This window comes from Trichechus manatus, unplaced genomic scaffold, assembly GCF_000243295.1.
Source record: "Trichechus manatus latirostris isolate Lorelei unplaced genomic scaffold, TriManLat1.0 scaffold00082, whole genome shotgun sequence".
NCBI classification, from domain to species: domain Eukaryota; kingdom Metazoa; phylum Chordata; class Mammalia; order Sirenia; family Trichechidae; genus Trichechus; species Trichechus manatus.
This window is the reverse complement of record NW_004444018.1, coordinates 3133822-3139249: the sequence shown is the minus strand read 5'-3', so window position 1 is coordinate 3139249 and position 5428 is coordinate 3133822. Positions and strand designations below refer to the sequence as shown.

General features: G+C 45.8%; 1 pseudogene; it reads left to right on the top strand.

The window, feature by feature from the left end:
• Positions 1-1970: 1970 nt before the first annotated feature.
• Positions 1971-2362, top strand: LOC101350908 (uncharacterized protein C11orf71 pseudogene; annotated as a pseudogene).
• The last annotated feature ends 3066 nt before the right edge of the window (positions 2363-5428 follow it).

The following is a 5428-nucleotide window of genomic DNA, read 5'->3' as shown; positions in this document are numbered from 1 at the left end:
GAACTATATTCACTTTCAGTTAGGAAGCTGAGAAGGTTAGGTTGCTAAGACCGGGACTTCTACTGGAACGCCTCTCGCAATTCACCAGTTACATGTAAGGATGGGGAATATCAGTCGTACTTACAGTTGACAGATGCTGTAGGAGTTGAACATGGTTAATGTTCTATTCAAGAAGAAACAGTTCCTCAGATGTTTAGCACTTGAGTTTATCTTTAAGAACACTGTCTGAAGAGGATGTGTCAGTTAAATCCCCTACTTAATTTTTATCATATTAAAAAAAAAAAATCAAAGTAACAAGCCATTAAGAGACTTGGGAATGAGATAAAAAGGAAATACTGAGTCATAACAAAACTAAACGGTGGTAAATGAAAACGTCTAAAAGTAGCGGGGATGGATAATGTGACTAAAGTAAAAGTAACCCAGTCACAGTCTATGAGAATCACCTAAGGGAACATAAACATAAGCCTCTCCTGATAATAGGAGGACAGGACTTTAAAAAGAAAATGATGAATTTTAAAACCCTGTACCCATTAAGCAGTCAATGTTAAACAATAGCATTTTCTGAATCAGTGTTTTAAATTTCAAAGGGATCTCATTTGGATATAGAATTTCAATAAGGTTTGTTTAAAGAAAAAACAACACCTAATTTCCCCAGTCTTTGTTGCAAGAATACTGTCTGCCGAGCCATTTTAGTTATTAATTTTCCTTCAGGTTGAGGAGGTGAAGACTGAGAAAAGTTGCTTGGGTTTGGAGTCCAGAAGATCTATGGGACTTCTAATGTGCATTATTAACTAGTTCGACGTTAATGTGGGACGACAATGGGTTAATTATCCAGTAAAATCAGGGTCTTGTAGTAAATCTTGTACTTTAGTTTGTAAAAAAGAAAAAAAACAAACAGAAAAAAAACATGTATATACAGAAGTTTACCAATTTTCGGGAATTAGAAGGAATAAAATACACAAAACATTATTAGCCAATTCTTAATCCTACCCCTATTCTTCCTTCCTGTCCAGTTAACTTCCCACGCGCATGCCAGCACCACACCTGGAGCGACCTGAGCGCTAGGCTCCAGCGGAGCAAACCGCGTAAGTCAAAGGCCTGGCAAGGCTATTCTGCAGCCCCAGTTCCTGCCGGGCGCCTAACTCCATGAGCCCCAAACTCAGGTTCTGGCCAGAGCCCAGCACCCAAAGCACGGCCCGATTCCTGGGGGCGTGAGACCCACAGTCGGGTGCCCTTCCCCCCGCTGTACGGAACGAGGCCCCGCAGGGAAAGTGGCTAGTGCCACCGCGCCGGGCGCTCAGTCGCGGCGCCCCCCTGCTGTGCGGTGCTCGGAGTCGAGGGAGCAATTGCACCGCTCCGGGGCTTGCAGAGGACCTAGGTCCGCACGCGGGACGAACGTCGGAGCGCGCCGCCCGGCCGCCTCTGACCCGCCCAAACGCCGCGGCCCCGCCGGGACATTCCCGCAAATGGCCGAACCAGCCGGACAAGCCGAACTCGCCGCAGCTCTCAGCGGCAGCAGGTGGCCCCGGACTTCCCGCTGTCGCCGCAGCCGGGACGGGCAGGTGCCCCGCGCGCTCCGGAACTCTCTCGGTTGCCGAGCAGCAAGCATGGAGGCAGATGTGGACAGGGAGGAGCTGGCCGGGCTGCGCGCAGCCTGCGACGCGAACCGCTCGGGGCGCCTGGAGCGCAAGGAGTTCAGCAGGGCCCGGTTTGAAGGACAGCGAGGAGGACGCAGACGACTAGGACCCAGCGGCCGCTCTGGCCGCCCCGTGGGACCGGCGAGCCTGGAACAGGCTTGACAGGACTTCCAGGCGCGACTTGGGGACGAAGCCAAGTTCAGCCCCAGGGGTGTGTGTGTGTGTGTGCGCGCGCGCGCGTGTTGGGAGGCGGGGGTGATGGAGACATTTCTTGTCCTTTCTGCCTACCTTGATCTAGGGACTTAACGCAGATACTGCGGGCAGTGTTTGACGATGATCCTGAACTATGTGTCCCTGTCCGCCGGCAAGCAAGGGTACAGGATGGCCCACCGCTATACCCACGGCGACTTCAGCCCATCGGCCTTTGCGTTGGCGATGGTGTGCGGAGACAACTTTTTCATGACCAGGCCTGGGGCGATTTACCCAGGACCCAATCCTCGGCAAGGGGTACCGCCAACCATTCGCACTGAGAGCTGTCAGCTAACTGGTGGAGGTCTGAGTCCTACCTGCCTTGTAAAGCGAAGAAAGACAGAAGGCAGGCGCTGAAGCCAAGCCAGATTCTCACCTTACCGGGGCCTGGGGTTAAATTCTATCTCTTAAGAAGCGTGCTGCAACAGCGTCTGATAGCATTTGGAGGTGTCATCGCTGCCAGAATCCCAACTTAAAACGCATGCCTGCCTCTGCCACCTTTGATTAGCTTATGAATAAGACTGTTCCAAAATCCAAAAACCTCTTCTACTCTTCTCTGTGATTTGCTTCTCACCATTCACCCATTCACTTTAACTTTCCCAAGAGTTAAGGAAAAGGGGTGTGTTCAGAGAGTCAGAATTTTGGGAGAAAGTTTCACTTGCTGAATTGTGGGCCCTGAAAAGGGCAACTTGTTTATTTCTGTGGGGGCGGAGGGAAATGCACAATAGTTTAGAGTGTCCAAAAATTCTTCTTCCTTACTGGTTTAGGCTGCTCCCTGGGGCTGGGACCCTGGCTGTTTGCCACTTTGGCATCCTCTCTAGTAGTTTTTGGATTTGTCGGTTTCCTAAGACTACGTAGAAAAGGAAACATTGGTAGGCATTTATATTGCTGGGCATAAATACGCATTTTACTGAATTCATTCCTTTAATTCTCAGAACAAACCGGGAGGTAAGCTTTTTTTAACTCTCATTAATGGGGAAAATTAGACCCCGAAGTTTAGACCTACAGATGTTAAGGGACTTGCCCAGTTAATGAAAGAGCAGGGATTTGATCTCAGATGTGAGCTGCAAAACTCTTTGTTTCTTCTACAACAGAATAAAATAATAAAACAATATATTTTCTGCCCCTAAGGTTCAGTTAATACTGAAGGAGAAAGGGATGCCTGCAGGGGGGAGTTCAGGGCATGGAGGGAGAGACGCTCTGATTCAATTCTTTGAGATGTCTTTGCACCTGCCTATGCTTGATGTCATGGCATGCTTCTAGCTGCTATTTGCAGTCCTTCCTCAAGGAATACAAATCTTTTAACACTGGAAAATGCTGCTCTGCTTTCTGTTTGGATTTCAGCTGAAATGGTATTAAGCCTGGCCACAATTGTTAAGAAGGCGTGAAAGGCATTCATTTTGGTTAGCAATTCACATACCTGAGACCTAAGACTCAAAAAAGGAAGTCATTCTGGAAGGCTTCAGCGGCCTTGTTCACCTGTTCACAGAGTAGACCTGCAGGGCCATGAATCCTTACTTCCTCCTCTGCCCAACTTCCTCCTCTAGTTTGGAAAGTAAAGGAAAACATTAGACATGGAGAGTGACTCACCACAGTATTAGAGGGATTATGTAGAGAAAGTGGGTATGATAAAGATCTTTTTTCTATTATTTGCAAATGAGTTACTAAAATGCAATCTCTCTGCCAGTGTCATGAATTGAATTGTGTCGCCCCCAAAATATGTGTCAACTTGGCTAGGCCATGATTCTCAGTATTGTGTGGTTGTCCACCATTTTGTCATCTGGTGTGAGTTTCCTACGTGTTATAAATCCTACCTCTATGATGTTAATGAGGCAGGATTAGAGGCAGTTATGTTAATGAGGCAGGATTCAATCTACAAGATTGTTATGTTTTAAGCCAATCTCTTTTGAGATATAAAAGACAGAAGCAAGCAGAGAAAATGGGAACCTCATACTACCAAGAAAGCAGCTCCAGGGGCAGAACAAATACTTTGGACCCGAGGTTCCTGCATGGAGAAGCTCCCAGACCAAGGGAAGATTAATGACAAGGACCTTCCTCCAGAGCCTACAGAGAGAGAAAGACTTCTCCTGGAACTGGCACCCTGATTTGGACTTCTAGCCTCCTAGACTGTGAGTGAATAAACTTCTGCTTGTTAAAGCCATCCACTTGTTGTATTTTTTTTTTTTGTAATGGTTTTTTATTTTTTATTGTACTTTAGATGAAGGTTTACAGAACAAACAGTTTCCATTAAACAGTTAGTACACATACTGTTTTATGACAATGGTTAACAACCCCATGACATGTCAACACTCTCCCTTCTCAACCTTGGGTCCCCTGTTACCAGCTTTCCTGTCCCCTCCTGCCTTCTAGTCCTTGTCCCTGGACTGTTGTGCCCCATTAGTCTCATTTTGTTTTATGGGGCTGTCTAATCTTTGGCTGAATGGTGAACCTCGGGAGTGACTTCACTACCGAGCTAAAAGGGTGTCCAAGGGCCAACACTTGTTGTATTTTTGTTATACCAGCACTAGATGACTAAGACAACCAGGGAAGTAGAAAAATATAAACATTGCTTTAAACTCTACTCTTTCTTTCAGTCATCTTTCATCTCTAACTTGGTTTGGGTCCAGCTAATTTTAAAATGTAACACTTTTAGAAATGAGCAGGGTGAGTCCCCATCATATCAGAGATTATCTGCATGTATGCATATGACTTACTTTTCACAGCTGTCAAGTCTCAGCAGCAAATATTTGACACTTAACTTTTAAATGATTAAAATAACCTTTTTAGGATCCATGTACAAACCAGGACTTAATATCATTAGAGATATTACTATTATTGTGATGCCTTTCCAAACACTTCAAAGGTTATTAAATTTAGTGGGTCCTGAAGTCACCTGGTAGACTTGTGTCCTAAGCCCCACCCCCTTCTGATGTGACATTAACAAGGGCAATATTTGCCTTCCTGTACTTGTTCAAGTGGAAAAGAACTAAACTGAGTTGTTTCATCTGATTATTACTGTGACAGCCATTAACTGTTTTGGTAAATTGGGTTGCTTTTACTCCACCTCCTCATACAGCTCTTTACCTTCCTTTCCTCCCATCCAAATGTGATCTAAAAACAAAAAAAAACCTTTTGTTATTGATAATGCCATTGACATTACTTCAGGCAAATTCATTCCCCACGCATTATTGGAATGCCTTCTATGTGCCAGATGCTGTCCTAGGCACTTTCTGAGGCCCCAGGGACAAAGAGAAGGGTAAGAATGTGGTTCCTGGCCTCAAGAAGTACATAGTCTGGGAGAAATAGTTCTCAAAATTTCATCAAACTTTAATGAAGGCAAAGACAACACACAATATAGGGGAAGTCAGCACATCTTGACCAAGGCAAAGTCATAGAAGCTTCCTAGACACAGCCAAACACCTTGAGGGGCCAAGTTACTGGGGCTGAGGGATGGGGACCATAGGCTTGGGGGACAGCCAGGTCAATTGACAGGACATATTTCATAAAGAAAATGTTCTACATCTTACTGCCCCCCAGCCCAT